The sequence below is a fragment of the Lepus europaeus genome, chromosome X, assembly GCF_033115175.1.
Source record: "Lepus europaeus isolate LE1 chromosome X, mLepTim1.pri, whole genome shotgun sequence".
NCBI lineage: Eukaryota > Metazoa > Chordata > Mammalia > Lagomorpha > Leporidae > Lepus > Lepus europaeus.
The window spans coordinates 128,780,311-128,797,787 of NC_084850.1; the positions used below are offsets into that span (position 1 = coordinate 128,780,311).

Below are 17,477 nucleotides of genomic sequence, written 5' to 3' on the forward strand. Positions count from 1 at the left end.
GTCCTCTCCCTCTGTTTTCAAGGCCAGCAGCACTGTATCTTCCGATCTCTGTCTCTGACCTCTGCTTCCATTGTCACATGTTTTCATGCTTAACTCTCCTTCTTCCCTTGTGATTACCTTGAGCCCACCTAGAAAATCTTGGATAATCTCCCCATCTAAAGAGCCTTAACTTAATCACATCTGCAAAGGACCCTTGTGTCACAAAGTAGCATAGTCATGGGTTCTAGGTACTAGCATGTGGACATCTCTGCGCAGCCATTATTTTGCATTCTTACCAGCAGTGCTTGGGAGTTCCAGTTCTTCTGCATCCTTGTCAGTACTTGGTATTGTCAGTCTTTGAATTTGTTTTTTATTTGAAAGAGAAAGTGACAGAGGAGAGGCACACAGAGATCTTCTGTCTGCAGGTTCACTCCCCAGATGGCCTCAACAGCTAGATCTGGGCCAGGATGAAGCCAGGGGCTAGGGACTCCATCTGGGTCTCCCATGTGAGTGGCAGGGATCATAGTACTTGGGCCATCTTCACTGCTTTCGCAGTCACATTAGGAAGCTGGATTGGAAGCAGAGGAACTGAGACTCAAGCTAGCACTCCAATGTGGGCTCTATCATTGCAAGTGGCGGCTTAACTCTGTGCCACAATGATGCCCCCTTCTTAATCTGTTTTTTAAAGATTTATTTATGTATTTTCAAAGTTACAGTTAGACAGGGAGGGCAGGGGGAGATGGAGAGAAAGATCTTCCATCCACTGGTTCACTTCCCAGATGGCTGCAATGGCTGGGGCCAGGCTTGGCTGAAGCCAGGAGCCAGGAGCTTCTTCCAGGTCTCCCACGTGGATAGCAGGGGCTCAAATACTTGGGTCCTCTTATGCTACTTTTCCCAGGCCATTAGCCTGATGCTGGATTAGAAGTAGAGCAGCTGGGACATGAACCCATGCCCATATGGGATGCTGGCATCACAAGCAGCAGCTTTACCCACTATGCGACAATGCTGCCCATGCTGCCCCCCTTATCAATCTTTTTATCATAGTCACCCTAGTGCCCAACGTGGGAGCACATCCATGGCCACAGTCCCAGGCAGTGTATCTTCCTTTGTTGCAATAATAGCATTATTGGCGGTTATCAGCATTCTATTATGGATATTTGTTTACATGACTCTGTCTTGGTCAAGGTGAACCTGCTTCATGAGACAGGGTATATGGTAGCTGATTTAGTAAATATTTCTTGGATGCCAAGCTCTAACTGAGGGCAGTTTTCAGCAGAGCTAAAGATGTAAATTAAAGCCCATGCTTACAGTCTCATCTACTTCAGTCACCTGGGTCTGAGGTAAACAAGGTTTTTCCCAAATAAAAATAGGACCAGAAAAAAGAAGCTGGTTTCTTGCTTTTGCACACTTGTTATATTTCACAAGATAAGTTAATGTATAGATGAGTAATGCCCTAGAAGGATATTCGGGCCTCAATTCCCGAGGGCGTTGGTTGGAAATGACTTCACTGTATATGTAAATGAGTGGAAAATGCAGTTCTGGCAGGCTTCTGGGGAGCGTGATCTTGGACCTTTCTTAGGGACTCAAAGTTTCCTTTTTGCTGAACTCTGCTCATGTAGCAACACATTGCAGCTTTTCACTCACAGAAGAAAAGACTGCAAGGTAAGTAATACTTTTTTTGATTCTGGGAGTTTCATATGTGTAGATTTAAACCCATCTTGGAAACTTAGGGCTGGAATGTCTATGAAAGGTGATACCAGAGTAGAAGTGAATTTCTGATGTCCCTGTATAGTGGTGGGTGCAGATGTCTTGGTGTTCAAAAGAGAAACCTGGGAGGTAGGATTAGTGTTAGACAAAAGGCAGACAAGATCATGGTTTCCTTTGGGAACATCTTGATGTTAGAAATCATTTTCCATGTCCGTTTTCATTCCCTAGTTCAACTTTGCTGGGCACACACCTGGTTTCATGAGGACTATAAGGTTTCAGGGCTTTAGTCTTATCTTTCCAGGCACAGAGGTGTTGGCAGTGTTCCCTGGCTTGGCATTACTTTGACCCTTCAGGGTGTGGTTGTGTGTGTGTGTGTGTGAGAGAGAGAGAGAGAGAGAGAGAAAGAGAGAGAGAGAAGGAGGGAGGGAGGGAGGGGGAGAGAGAGGGAGAGAGAGACTGCAGTATGGCAGGGGACTTCCTTCCTTCCTCACAGGAAATCTGTGTGGTAGACCAAACCTGGCTGGTTGGTATTTGAAACAAAAGGGAATAAATCTTTGGAGAAAAATATTTCAGGTTAGGAGATTCTATGATGGGTCTATGCAGGGTTATTATTTTTTAAAATTAAATACTTTTATTTGTAAAAGCCAAAATGAACAAAACAACCAATATTATGTGTCAAAATTACCAAAGCAGATAATCACTAATAAATGGTGTGCATCAACACAAAAGTTTTTTAATGAATTGGGCAGGGTTATTGATCTCTCTTTAAAGACATTGACAGTGTCATGGCTTTAATGATCTGAATAATTTACGTGTATGACTCACACACAGAATGATCCGAAACATGCCAGAATGGAGGCATGGCTAGACCTTGCGCTGTGTAGTGGGTACACATACCACAAGGGTTGGGACAGGCTGAGCTGGACTGTGGCTGTGTGTTTGTGAAATCCTTATGACTTATACGTTCATTCTTCTCAGTGTATTGTATTTGACTTGTGAAGGTCAGGTGGCTGCATTCATCAGGACAAGGAAAGGACAGTGGGGAGACGCCTCTGAGAAGGATCATGTCATATGCAGAACCTTTCTGTATGTGCAATGCCTTTAGCCTTTATATGTTCCTCTATGGGTTCCACTCTGCATAGAGTGGGTTTTTTTTTAAGATTTATTTATTTATTTGAAAGGCAGGGATACAGAGAAAGAAGGAGAAGGGGCGGGAGGAGAGAAATGAGAATGAATCTTCCATCCACTGGTTCACTCCTCCAATGGCTGCTCTGGCCAGGGCTGGACCAGGTCCAAGACAGGAGCTTCTTCCAGGTCTCCCATGTGGGTGCAGGAGCACAAGCACTTGGACCATCTTCTGCTGTTTTCCCAGGTGCATTAGCATGGAGCTGGATTGGAAGTGGAGTAGCTGGGACTTGTACTGGTGCCCATATGGGATGCCAGCACTACAGGCAGAGGCTTGACCTTCTATGCTACAGTGCTAACCCCTAGAATGAAGGTTTTAGAGTAAATTGGGCCAACTAGAAAAAACTCAAGAAAGTATTTTACTCCAGTAACTGTTTTTATCTTTTTTTCCTTACATTCGGTGACCATCTCAGCTATACATGGTGTATGGAACCATCATGCCCTTTCCTTAGCAAAGAGCTCCCAGTTTTGAAATGTCAGAAGACTGATACTATGCTTAATGGAAGTATTTGCTTTATTGATGAGCAAAACCTCAGGTTACCTTGGGAACATATTTGCCCTTCCTGTTACTATAAAAAGGGATGCAGTGACTACAGTTGTGAAGCAACCTACATTTTACCTGTTCTTTATGGTAAAAACATTCCATAGGGGAAATGCTATACTTTTTAATAATTTTGATCACTTAAGACTTCCTTTTCATAATAATCAAATAAAGTAAACCCAGTTTTCAAATGCTTATGGGTTTTTAAAGGATCAAAGCTGTTTCCATCCCTTTCTTCTCTACAGTGCCCAAAATAAGTGGACAGGATATTTGTTAGAACACACAAAGTGAATTGTTTCCATGTATAGGGTTTATGACTAAGGATATAATTTGTATTGATATCCTTCATTGCAGTTTCTTACCATAGTTTTACTGTATTGCTATCTAGGAAAGTGGAGTTGGGGCAGTTTCTTCCATAATGATTTTTTAAAGATTTATTTATTTATTTGAAAGGCAGGTTTACAGAGAGGAGAGTCAGAGAGGTCTTCCATCTGCTGGTCACTCCCCAATTGGCCACAACGGCTGGAGCTGTGCTGATCCTAAGCCAGGAGCCAGGAGCTTCCTCTGGGTCTCCTACGTGGGTGCAGGGGCCCAAAGACTTGGGCCATCTTTCACTGCTCTCCCAAGCCATAGCAGAGAGCTGGATCAGAAGTGGAGCAGCCAGGACTCGAACTGGCATCCATATGGGATGTCAGTACCGCAGGTGGTGTCTTTACCCACTACACCATAGTGCCAGCCCCCATAATGATTGTTTAAAAAAATTACCACTACTGTTAAAGCATTTAGTCATAGTCCTTCCTAGGGGAACAAATTATGCCCATTGGTGTTATCAAACACTTATGTGAAATTTATTAATTCTGTCTTTTGATAAAGAAATTAAAAACATGAGGATATTTCTATGAATTGCTACTGTTTTAGCAAAGTTGTACTAATGGAAATAGTGTTTATCATTTTCTAGCCTTTCTGCTTACCACTGTGATAAGATATATTTGCTATAAAGAAGATTTTCTATTTGTCACATGCAGTATGGCTTACTACAGCAGGCTTTGTCACCTTTGGCACTACTGATTTTGCAGGCTGGATGATTCTTTGTTAGTGGAGGCAGGACTGCCCTGTGAATTATAGGATGTTTAGGAGCATCTCTGGCCTCTACCCACTAGATGCCAGTCACACTACCCCCTAGCAGTTGTGATAGTTTATTTTTTTATTTTTATTTTTTTAAAAATGGAATACTTCATGAATTTGCGTGTCATACTTGCGCAGGGGCCATGCTAATCTCTGTATCATTCCAATTTTAGTATATGTGCTGCTGAAGCAAGCACAGTTGTGACAGTTTAAAATGTCTACACAATCTGGGAGAGCAGCAAGATGGCGGAATAGGAAGGGAGCACATTGATAGTCCGGGCAGAGACACTTTAATAAAAGTGGAGATACTGCAGGTTCAAGGAAGAGTAGGGAAAGAAACAGCAGAGGAAACTCTTCCGGAACTAGTGATTCACAGTGGACCTGCGTGGAGAGCGTGGGAGCCCAAGTTCGGGACACCAGCGGCAGACTCAACACACCAGCGCTGGAACGCGAGGTGAGCCGAACCTCAATAGCCCGAGACACCAGCGGGCAAGCGGAAAGAGGAGACTAGAGGGAACGAGGCTTGAAACTCTGTGGGGAAAAGTTCACCAGGCTAACTAGAAGAGAGAGAGAGGGAAAAAAAGTGACTGATACGGACACAAGTTTCTCTCTCTCCGCTCACCTCTCAAAGGCGAGCAAGACAAAGAGCAGGTGCCATTTTGGACATACGTCATAAGCAGGGCGACCTCAGGTCTGTACTGGCCTTGAGCCTAGCAGAAAAACCTGACTCTGGGGGGGGGGTGAAATAACAGGAGATTAGGATCTAATGAATGTGTGGTGCTAATGAACTGAGACTGAGAAAAAAGAGACGGTGGGGGAGAGAACTCACGGAATTCACGTGAGTACTCTCCAGAGACGCTACAATTCGGTAATCTTGGCAACCCAGTGGGAGTCTGTAGGAGAATTGGAGCCTACACTGAGGGCAGCACAGATTCCCTGTGTGGCCCTTGGGAAAGAGCTTCCGATCTCTGGCACCTGTGGGTATATCATTCGCCTGCTAACTACCTCCAATTCCATTCAGCTGTGTGGAATTACTTCCCTTTTGAATAAAAAAAAGAGAGATTTACCACGCCTAACCTGGGAGTGTCACCTTTGACACACCCTCAACCCTGAGGAACCAAACAGAGCTCTCAGGCCACACCCATCTCAAGTCTCTAAGGCTCCATCAAAAGCAGACAGTCCACTTATTCTAGGGTCACAGTATAAAAAGAAAAAAACACCACAGTGAAGAAACCAAAGAATATCTCCAGTATGTCAAACAACAAACACAAAAACCATGGTAACAAGAACAAGGAAGACACTATGACGCCCCCAAATGAAAAAGACACCCTAATTCAAGATTATGAAGATGATGAGATAGAAGAAATGCAAGAAGCGGATCTCAAAAAATTGATAATAACATTAAGAAGTTCTCAAAAACAAATTCTTGAACTACAGAAATCCTTAATGGACAAGATAGAAAATCTCTCGCATGAAAATGAAATATTAAGGAGGAATCAAAATGAAATGAAACAACTAGTAGAACAAGAAACTGTGATAGTGACGAGAAATCATAATGAAATGAAGAATTCAATAGATCAAATGACAAACACATTAGAGAGCCTTAAAAACAGAATGGGTGAAGCAGAAGAGAGAATATTGGACTTAGAAGACAGAGCACAGGAAAGTATAAAGTCAAACCAAAGAAAAGAAGAGGAAATTAGAAATCTAAAAAATATTGTTGGGAATCTACAGGATACTATTTAAAAACCCAAAATTCGGGTTCTAGGAGTTCCTGAAGGCATGGAGAGAGAGAAAGGATTAGAAGGTCTTTTTAGTGAGATACTTGCAGAGAACTTCCCGGGTTTGGAGAAGGACAGAGACATCCTAGTACAGGAAGCTCATAGAACCCCTAGTAAACACGACCAAAAGAGATCCTCACCACGACATGTTGTAATCAAACTCACCACAGTGAAACATAAAGAAAAGATTCTAAAATGTGCAAGAGAGAAACGTCAGATTACTCTCAGAGGATCTCCAATTAGACTCACAGCAGGCTTCTCAGCAGAAACCCTACAAGCTAGAAGGGAATGGCAAGACATAGCCCAGGTACTGAGAGAGAAAAACTGCCAGCCCAGAATATTATATCCTGCAAAGCTCTCATTTGTGAATGAAGGTGAAATAAAGACTTTTCATAGCAAACAGAAATTGAAAGAATTTGTTGCCACTCGTCCTGCCCTGCAAAAGATGCTTCAAGATGTGTTACACACAGAAACATGGCCATCAATATGAAAGAAGGTAAAGGAAGGAAACCTCACAGCAAAAGATCACAGGAAGCTCAATTTCTCTTTGACATAAAATTAAAATCTGATTCTCTGTTAAAGCAATGTGTTAAAGTAATCTATTAGGTTCTCTTGATGTCTGTTAAATTCTAATTGTTCAAAATCAGCTGAATTTTTATTAAGAGCTATGGATTATTTAAATATGTTCTTATTTTCAAAGATTTGAATAATCACCTTGTAACAATGATCAGATTTGGTCTATGTTATGTCATGATTTTAAGGAATCTTATTTCAACCAGATATTTTGGATTTTGAGCCTTCTTGGCATTCTTGACAGGCATTCAAAAAATCAAAGTTTCAAACAATCTGGACTCTAAAATTTCCAGTAAATCTTGGACTTTGGTTTTTCCAGTTTGGGCCCAACTGAAAAAATCGAAGGACCTATGTCTCTCATCTTATAGAGACACCAACTAATCAGGCTATTTGGATTATATTAGAAGGACTGTCAAGATGTGACGTGGTACTAAATTTTAAGTTTCTATAATGGAAAATGCTATTAATACAAATGTTTGAGAATTAAAACGTCTAATGATCTTGTGTTACTAGACATGATAGTTATCTTAATGAGAAAGCCCCAGAGGCCTAAAGGGTTAAATACTTGTAAAATCCTACAGGTGCTTTCAAAAATACTGTGAAGTAAGCAAGTGCCTCTTGTTGGTTGATGCGTTTATAATTTTAAACATGGCAACTTAAAGTCTTTTGTCATCCACAGTTATATATGATTTGCTGCTCATAAAACTAAAGCGTTGTTGGTTCTGTGTTTGGCTGTCCTCCTATAGGTTCCTATGGACTTTTTCCAGCCACTTCTATTGTATTCAGTACTTTGGGATGGCTCTGTAAACAGATGAAGCCAATAATGTATTAACAGTACCAACTGAGAGAAAGTATGGTTAACTGAGGTTACTAAAAACAAAAAGCAATTCAAATCAATTGGCAATCTACAAAAAGAGTTAAAGATTTTAAAAGCTATTATTAAAATTGCTATATCGGTCTATTATGTTATGTTATATGTGTGTACATATTGTATGTCCACATGGGAAAATTTTATTAAGAGTTTTAATTGGCTTATAGATAAGATTGTCCATAAATTTAAGCTGCTAAAATTAATCAAAGATATGTTTTAATTCGTGTGACCTGAATCTCTGCATCATATGTTTTATATTTGTTGGTAAAAAGAAACTAAAAACATTTTATGTGGTTGTGCTTAAGTTTACTGGTTAAACAAACTACACCATGTTAGATATTTAAGAGGTGTTTCCAAATACATGATTCTTAAAATTTATAGAAGGCATTGGACCTTCTGGTAAATGTTTTCTTAAGTTGTTATCTAATGGTTGAAACTGTTTGCTAAGTTTTCATGTGATATTGCTATTGTCAGCAAGTGATCTAGGACTTGCTCCCTCATTTAAGCCCAACTTGTTCTTTCATTTCTCTATTCTCCTAAAGGTAGGAAACTGATTCTATTATGAAGGAATCTGTAGGACGCACAATTAAATCTTTAGACCTTATAAAAGAGATGGCTAACATTTTTCTGTAATAGCATAGTCAAAATAAGAGCTTAAATTATAATCTCATAGCTAGATTTACTTCGCCATCAGCGAAGTAAACAGTAAGTAGAAAAAAATACCTCCCTTTCAGACCAAAGGGAAAGAAAGTTTTAAAGTGAGAATATAATTTTCCTCATGGGCATTGTCTACCTTAGAAAAACTACTACAGAACATGCCTGTGACTATAGACTTGTAGTTCAGGCCACCGAAGATTAGAGATGGGACTTGGGCACTCCCTTGACTTGCATCCTCTGGTCTGCTTGAACACAAACCAGGAGGAAAAGAAAGCTCGGCATCAGAAGCAATGGGTGGCAGGCCTATTAATGGCTGATCTGTACAGTGATCTGCCCTGAAGGAGACCCAACAGGCCAGTCCACTGCAGTGGCTTTCAATGTGGTAAGCCTGGGCTTCAGCAGAAGTCAACTTTGAAGAGCCCTGGCAGCTCTGCCAAGAGTTGGATCACTGGAAATGGACCTGCCCTGGAGTCGAAGGATGCCCAGGTCAGAGCCACATATCTTATTGGCTCTAAGCTGAAAAGCCCTTCACTCGGCCCAGCTTCCAAAGTGACCACTGCAGCTGAGGGGATGGCCAAGTAGGGTCAGCAACATTGCAGGCAGAACTGTAAATTTCTTGTTAGAGATGCCACCTGCCTTTACCTGGCCAGCTCTCCTCCCAGGCCAGCCAAGTAATGAAAGTCAACAGAGTGCCTTCCTTCAGGTGGTTCACACCTCCCTTAGGATGTACCCCATGTGAAGAGATAGATAGGTCTGGGCCTCTTAACTTACAAGGCCTAAAGCCCAACAGATTATTATCAAGCCCCTTCTGTCAGGTTCTATTTGTCTCTCAATCAGAAAACTTAATTGTAGCTTAGTACCTTTCTTAGCTCCTCTAATAATGACTGTGTCCTTTGTTCTAGACCCTGTCTAGCGTACTTTGGCCTCATTCCTTTGTAATCACAACCTCTCCTCTACCACCAGTGGCTCTACTCCCAACCTGTGTGTACTGATGGTCCTCTTCCCCATTAATGCTGTATAATTGTTCAAAATTTCTCTACAGACAAACTCCTCTACCTACAAAAGATGAGTGACTTTTCTCCCAGTCTTGGCTGGAATCAGCTTTCCGGTCTGTTGGGTGTTCCCAATAAACCCTTTCCCTTAAAAAGAAAAAAAAAAAAAAGAGGGAGGTGCCTTTCTCTGAAGGGAGGAGAGAACTTCCACTTTGACTATGACCTGTCTAAATATGATCAGAGTCGGCGAACTTGGAAGGCTTCCGTAGCCTTGGCAACTCATGACAGGAGCCTAGGGTGGTTACTGGCGCCATAAACTAGAGTGTCAATTTGTTGGGTCAACAACAGGAGTCACTGTGCACTTGCCCCTCATGTGGGATCTCTGTCCTTAATGTGCTGTACATTGTGATTTAATGCTATAACTAGTACTCAAACAGTATGTTTCACTTTGTGTGTCTGTGTGGGTGCAAATTGTTGAAATCTTTACTTAATATATACTAAATTGATCTTCTGTATATAAAGAGAATTGAAAATGAATCTTGATGTGAATGGAAGTGGAGAGGGAGTGGGAAAGGGGAGGGAAGGTATGGAGGGGAAGCCATTGTAATGCATAAGCTGTACATTGGAAATTTATATTCATTAAATAAAAGTTAAAAAAAAGTTGTGGGAGGCTTTCTGGGGGAATTTTGTGGCCTTCTTGGGCAGATGGAAGTGACTCTGTAGCCTGGGACTCAAGGGCCCAGTGAGCATGTGCCACACCTTGTTTGGTGTTCTCATATGTCTTCAGAGGAAGGAAACCAACTATGAATTCTCCTGCAATGCCAAGCATTTTTACAGTGTCCCACCCAGTCCTGGAAAGTAGATAGTAATGTTATTGTTTTGTAGAAGAGGAACTGGAAAGCTCTGATATGTTACAGGACTTACCCAAGGTCCCTTGACTGGGATACAGGTGGGTATAGGCCATATAGTTGGAGCTCACAAGAGGCCCTCAGAGCCAAGGGAGCTGAGTTTTATGGGTTAATGGAGAGGCAATTCAGGAACAGTTTAATGGAAGCTGTAGCAAGAATGAGACTGGACATTTGCAACTGGAATGTAGTATGGGGATAGTCATGGGCATGAGAAAGGCAGATTCACAGTGGCCCTGGAATACAGTGGTTGTGAAGGAAGGGTTCAGAACCAAGAAACCAGCTTTTTTAATTAATTAATTTGAGACACAGAGAGAGGGAAAGACAGAGAGTCTTCTATCTTCTGGTTCACTCCCCAAATGGCTGCAACAGCCAGGAACCAGGAGCTTCTTCTAGGTTTCCCACATGGATGCAGGGGCCCAAGTACTTGGGCCATCTTCCACTGCTTTCCTAGGGCATTAGAAGAGAGTTGGATCAGAAGTGGAGTAGCCAGTGCTCAAACCAGTGCCCATATGGGATGCTGGCAATGCAGGTGGAGGCTTAACCTACTACACCACGGCAGTGGCCCCAAAACCAGCTTCTAAGACCTCCTTATCTCCTGGATTCTACCAGCAAGGTTAGGGCTTTTTGCCATACTCTTCAAGATCACTGCAGCTAGGGCCAACATTGTGGCACAGTTTTTGGCACTAGCATACCATAAGAGCTCTGTTTCAAGTCCTGGTTGCTCCACTTTAGATCCAGCTTTCTGCTGATTCACCTGGGAAAGCAACAGATGATGGCCCAACTGCTTGGATGGAGTTCTAGGCTCCTGGCTTTAGCCTAGCTCAGCCCCAGCCATTACAGTCACTTGGGGAGTGAACCAGCAGATGGAAGATTCATATTCATTCTCTCTCTCTCTCTCTCTCTAACTCTCCCTTTCAAATAAATAAAATAAATCTTATAAATCACTATAGCTCCAACCAATCCCTGGCCTTTGTAGATGAATTTAGTTCCCATGCTGACTCTGGTGAGGCGCAAACCTCCTGTTTCTCAGTCTGGTCTTCAAATCTGAATCCCCCTACCTCTTCATAGATCCACGATAAAGACACGCTTACCCGAGAGATGCAGGATTATTCTTTGTAGCTTTGGGCACTAATGACAGATAGTAGGTCACCTGCCCTGAACGTTGCTTTCTATCTCTCTCTCTATCTCTATCTCTCCTTCTATGTATTTGAAAGGCAGAGTTAAAGACAGATCTTCCATCCACTGGTTCACTCCCCAAATGGCCATAACAGCCAGGACTGTGCCGGGCCAGAGCCAGGAGCTTCTTCCGGGTGTCCGATGTGAGTACAGTGGCCCAAGCACTTAGGCCACCTTCCACTGCTTTTCGCAGATGCATCGGCAGGAAGCTGGATTGGAAGCAGAACAGCCGGGACTTGACCTGGCTCCCATATGAGATGCTGGCATTGCAGGTGGTAGCTTTACCCACTGTACCACATTGCCGGCCCTGATTTTTGCCTTTTCTACTTGTTGCAGTTGTCCTTTTTTTTTTTTTTTTTTTTAATTTGAAAGGCAGAGTTACAGAGAGGCAGAGGCAGAGAGAGAGAGAGAGAGAGAGAGAGAGAGGTAGAAGTCTTCCATCCACTGCTTCACTCCCCAAATGGCCACAATGGCCAGAGCTGGGCCAATTTGCAGCCAGCAGTCAGGAGACCCTGCTGGGTCTCCCACACAGGTGCAGGGGCCCAAACACCTGGGCCATCTTCTGCTTTCCCAAGTCATAGCAGAGAGCTAGATTGGAAGTGGAGTAGCCGGGACTTCAACCAGTGCCCATATGGGATGCCCACACTGCAGGCAGTGGCCTCACCTGCTTCGCCACAGCACCAGCTTCTGTTGTAGTTGTTAATAGCTTTACAAATAGGTATAATTTATGTATTCTACCATGCACAGATTTTAAGTGTACCATCTCTTGAGTTTTATTTTTATTATTTTTATTTTTTGACAGGCAGAGTGGATAGTGAGAGAGAGAGAGAGACAGAAAAGTCTTCCTTTTTGCCATTGGTTCACCCTCCAGTGACTGCTGCAGCCGGCGCATCTCACTGATCCGAAGCCAGGAGCTTCTCCTGGTCTCCCATGCGGGTACAGGGCCCAAGGACTTGGGCCATCCTCCACTGCACTCCCGGGCCATAGCAGAGAGCTGGCCTGGAAGAGGGGCAACCGGGATAGAATCCGGCGCCCCAGCCGGGACTAGAACCCGGTGTGCTGGCGCCGCAAGGCAGAGGATTAGCCTGTTAAGCCACGGCGCCGGCCAATCTGTTGAGTTTTAGCAGATACTTTTGTTGCCTTTGCCCAGGCCCTCATGAACACATTAGTCCCCAAACTGTTGGGAGCCCAACCTGCCAGGGCCCTAGGCAGGAAGCAGAAATTGAGATGCCTGATGAGTCCTCTCACTAGAGGCTTGGGGCAAGTGAAAACAATGCTGAATGAAAGCAGGATTTAAATATCAGGGAAAGTCAAAGGCTAGCTCTCCACTGTAGTATACATGGTGGTGTGATAATGCTAATGGTGTTGCTTTCTGAGTGCTTGATATGTCCTAAGCACTTGGCATATATGTTGTCATTTAAGAACCTTTTCTGGGCCGGCAGCACGGCTCAATAGGCTAATCCTCTGCCTGTGGCGCCAGCACACCGGGTTCTAGTCCCGGTCGGGGCGCTGGATTCTATCCCGGTCGCTCCTCTTCCAGGCCAGCTCTCTGCTGTGGCCCTGGAGTGCAGTGGAGGATGGCCCAAGTGCTTGGGCCTTGCACCCGCATGGGAGACCAGGAGAAGCACTTGGGTCCTGGCTTCGGATCAGCGCAGTGCGCCGGCCACAGCAGCCATTGGGGGATGAACCAACGGAAAAGGAAGACCTTTCTGTCTGTCTCTCTCACTGTCCACTCTGCCTTTAAAAAAAAAGAACCATATCTCAACCAGTAGTGATGGCGATGATAATGATAGCATTAGCATTTATTTGGAATTTAATATGTGCAAAGAGCTTTACATATATAGTTGGCCCTCTGTATCCACAGGTTCTACAAACACATATTCAACCAATTTTATTTATTTATTTTTTGACAGGCAGAGTTAGATAGTGAGAGAGAGAGAGAGAGAGAGAAAGGTCTTCCTTCTGTTTATTCAACCAACTTTAAATCAAAAATATTTTTACTGTGTCTATAATAAACATGTACATATTTTTCTTGCCATTCTCTAAACAGTATCTTAAAATAACATGTATGTAGCATTTATATTGTATTAGATATTATAAATAACCTGTATATGATTTAAAATATACAGAAGGATGTGCATACATTATATGCAAATACTGTATCATTTTGTATGAGAGACTTAAGCATCTTCAGATTTTGGTATCCACAGAGTGTCCTGGAGTCAATCTGAGTGATGATTATCTTCATTAAGCTCCACATTACTCTATGATGTAGGTTTTATTATTATCCCTGTTTAACAGATGAGAAAATTGAGGCTTAGTACCTTTCCCAAGAGTCACACTGTTAATACATGTTGAGCAGGGATTTGACTGAGCTGGGAAGGGCCCATTCGTTTTTCTTAATATCTTCCTTTGTGCATTCCTATAAGAATAGCTACCAGTTTCCAAACACCTAGATCCCTAGGTCAGTGCTCCTTCCTTTAGTCAGCCTTCCTTCTCAGTATTGATCAGCCAGACTGGCCTCAAATCCAAGCTTTGATCTTAATGGCTATATGACTTTGGACAGATTTCTTAACCTCTCTGATTCACAGCTTCCTCATCTATATCATGAAGGTACGTCCTACATCCTAGGATCATTCTGAGCATTATATAACATTTGTAGAGCTAGCACCTAGCAGGATATATATATATATATATATATATATATATATATATATATATATATATAGGAGTGATACCTTTGGATTAGAAAAAGACAGTTTAGGGGCCGGCACAGCGGCATAGTGGGCTAAACCTCTGCCTGCAGCCTGAGAATCCCATATGGGTGCCAGTTCATACCCCAGCTACTCCTCTTCTGATCCAGCTCTCTGCCAAGGCCTGGGAAAGCAGTAGAAGATGGCCCAAGTGCTTGAGCTCCTGTACCTGCGTGCAAGACCCAGAAGAAGCTCCTGGCTCCTGACTTCAGATCAGCCCAGCTCCAGCCATTATGGCCATCTTGGGGCTGAACCAGTGGATAGAAGACCTCAGATGGAGGTCTTAAAAAAAAAAAAAAAAAGGTAACCTGATTGGTTTCCAAGCATGTGTGCAGAAGACTTATTGGTGGAAGATGGAGAGTAATGAGTAGGAGTATGTGCACTGGAAGAGCTCCATTTGTTGAGATCCTACTGTGTGCTAGATACAGTTAAGCAGTTCCTAAGCTATCTCATTTATTCTCACTCAACACTCTTATCTCTGATTTATTGAAGAGGAAGCTTAGAGCAGTTCTTGGGGGGCTTTGCTGTTATGTGTTTTTCTAACAACCCTATACAGAGAACTTTGTGGCAGATAGGCAATGATTGCATGCCAGATTTGGGGGCAGGCAGAGTGGCCCATTCTTGTTATTATTTGACCTTGATGTCAAAGTGCTGTGCTCTTTGTATTGTTTTGACTTGACTCACTTTTTACTTTTGGGAGGAAAAGGCAAACCTCATTCTTTTCTTAACTGTACAATTATGATTTAAGAAAAGATTTAAGAATCATTTGAATTCTTAGTAATACTCTTAACACATCTGAATTTTTCTGGAAAATAATTTAGTTAGCTGTTTTCAAAGGAAACCTCTAAGAATTTAGTGAGCATATTTTATTAACCATAATGTTATAGATCTGTGTATATTTTAAATTAATATATTCTGTTTATTAGAGAGAGGGACAGACAGAACTGCCATTTGCTAATTCCTCCCTAAATGCCTGTCATGGCTGGGGCTGAGCCAGGCTGAAGCCAGGAGGTTGGAATTCAATATGGGACTCCTGTGGGGTGGGTATCAGGGTCTGGACTACTTGAGCTATCACTGTTGCCCACCAAGGTGTGCATTAGCCTAAAGCTAGAATTGTAAATGGAGCCAGGACTCTTAACCAAGGCACCCTTGTATGAGATGTGGATGTCCCAAGTGGCATCTTAACTGCTACTCCAAATGCCTATTCTGATTTGTGTGTATATATATATATATATTTTTTAAATTAATATATCATTAAAAATTTATTTTCATTTTATTTGGAAGGCAGACAATCAGAAATCTCCCATCTTCTGGTTTACCCCCAAGTGCCTGTAACAACCAGGGCTGAGCCAGGCAGAAGCCAGGAACATAGAACTCCATCTGAGTCTTCCACATTGGTAGCAGGGGGCCAAATACTTGAACCATCACCTGCTGCCTCCCAGAGTGTACATTAGCAGGGAGCTGGATCAGAAACGGAGGAGCTGGGACTCAAACCAGGCACTCTATTATGGGATGTGGGCATCTCAAGAGGCATCTTAACTGCTGTGCCAAATGCCTGTTGAAATGTGTTTTCTTAAAGTACTTCCCTATTTCTCCAATTATTTGTTTTCCAGGACTTTTTGACATCTGTATTCATGTTCACAAAAATGCATTTTGATACCTCAGTGTCTACACCTTTGTTTTAGTAATTAGTAACTACTGAACTCAACTGCAGATTGCAGTCCTGCTTCATTCAAAAGTACAAATTACGACATCTTGCCTGAAAAGAGGTATGTTGGAAGTAATGAACTGAGTGGTGATAGTGCCTTTTTCTCAAAATCAATTAGAGAATTTAAGCAAATATAATAGATGACAAATAGATTAATGGTTCTCAAAGTATGGTCCCCAGATCAGCAGTATCAGCATTACCTCGATATTTAGAAATAAAAAGTCTCAGGCCCCACCTCAAAACTGCTAAATCAGAAACTCTTGGGGGTAGAGTCCAGTATATGGTTTTGGGCTTTTGTTTTATTTTTTATTTATTTGAGAGACAGACTGTGACACAGCTGGTTCATTCCCCAAATGCCCACAACAGCCTGGCTGGGCCAAGCCTAAGCCAGGAGCTCAGAACTCAGTCTGGGTCTTCCACGTGGGTGGCAGGGTCCTAAATACTCATCACCCGTTGTTTCCCAGGGTACACATTAGCAGGAGGCAGGAATTGGGAATGGAGCTGGGATTCAAACCCAAGCATTTCAACATAGGATGCAGGCATTTCCAGTAAAGCTTTAACCTCTTGGCTAAATGTCTGCCCTCCGGTGTCTGTTTTTCTCTCTTTTTTGGTTTTCATCTTTTTAAAAATTTTTTTAGGGAATTTGTTAATACATTAGAGTCCCCGGGCCACAGCAAATGAATGATTACTGCAATATAATTCTCATAAAATCTCACATTAATGTAACATTAATACAAAGAGAACAAAATCAATGTACTTCATAAATACAGTTATAAGAATATAGGGCCGGCGCCGTGGCTCAACAGGCTAATCCTCCGCCTTGCGGCGCCGGCACACCGGGTTCTAGTCCCGGTCGGGGCACCGATCCTGTCCCGGTTGCCCCTCTTCCAGGCCAGCTCTCTGCTGTGGCCAGGGAGTGCAGTGGAGGATGGCCCAAGTGCTTGGGCTCTGCACCCCATGGGAGACCAGGATAAGCACCTGGCTCCTGCCATCGGAACAGCGCGGTGCGCCGGCCGCAGCGCGCTACCGCGGCGGCCATTGGAGGGTGAACCAACGGCAAAAGGAAGACCTTTCTCTCTGTCTCTCTCTCTCTCACTGTCCACTCTGCCTGTCAAAAAAAAAAAAAAAATTAAAAAAAAAAAAAAGAAAAAAAAGAATATAGGCTCACTTGGCTAATCCTCCGCCTGCGGTGCCAGCACCCCGGGGTCTGGTCCCGGTTGGGGCGCAGGTACTAGTCCTGGTTGCTCCTCTTCCAGTCCAGCTCTCTGCTGTGGCCCGGGAGGGCAGCGGAGGATGGCCCACGTGCTTGGGTCCCTGCACCCGCATGGGAGACCAGGAGGAAGCACCCGGCTCCTGGCTTTGGATTGGCGCGGCGCTGGCCGTAGCGGCCATTTGGGGAGTGAACCAATGGAAGGAAGAACTTTCTCTCTCTCTCTCACTGTCTATAATTCTCTATTTCTCTCTCTCACTGTCTAACTCTGCCTGTCAAAAAATTTAAAAAAATAAAAAATTAAAAACAAT

At 43.1% G+C, this 17,477-nt stretch overlaps 1 protein-coding gene and 1 non-coding gene across 6 annotated transcripts in view; one reads left to right on the forward strand and one right to left on the reverse strand.

Annotated features, from left to right (window-relative positions):
* The window catches only part of MAP7D2 (MAP7 domain containing 2), a 116,351-nt gene that overhangs the window by 20,278 nt on the left and 78,596 nt on the right, over positions 1-17,477 (forward strand). Inside the window, exon 1 of one of the 5 annotated variants that reach the window (XM_062183811.1) lies at positions 1,584-1,641. The exons of the other annotated variants lie outside the window; for them this stretch is intronic. The gene's annotated coding sequence lies outside the window, so the exon portion shown is untranslated. Of the gene's footprint in view, positions 1-1,583; positions 1,642-17,477 lie in introns of those variants that run through there. 5 annotated transcript variants of the gene reach the window in all.
* LOC133753863 (U6 spliceosomal RNA) lies at positions 4,631-4,734 on the reverse strand. Its single transcript, XR_009865104.1, has one exon. It is a non-coding gene; the product is annotated as a U6 spliceosomal RNA (small nuclear RNA).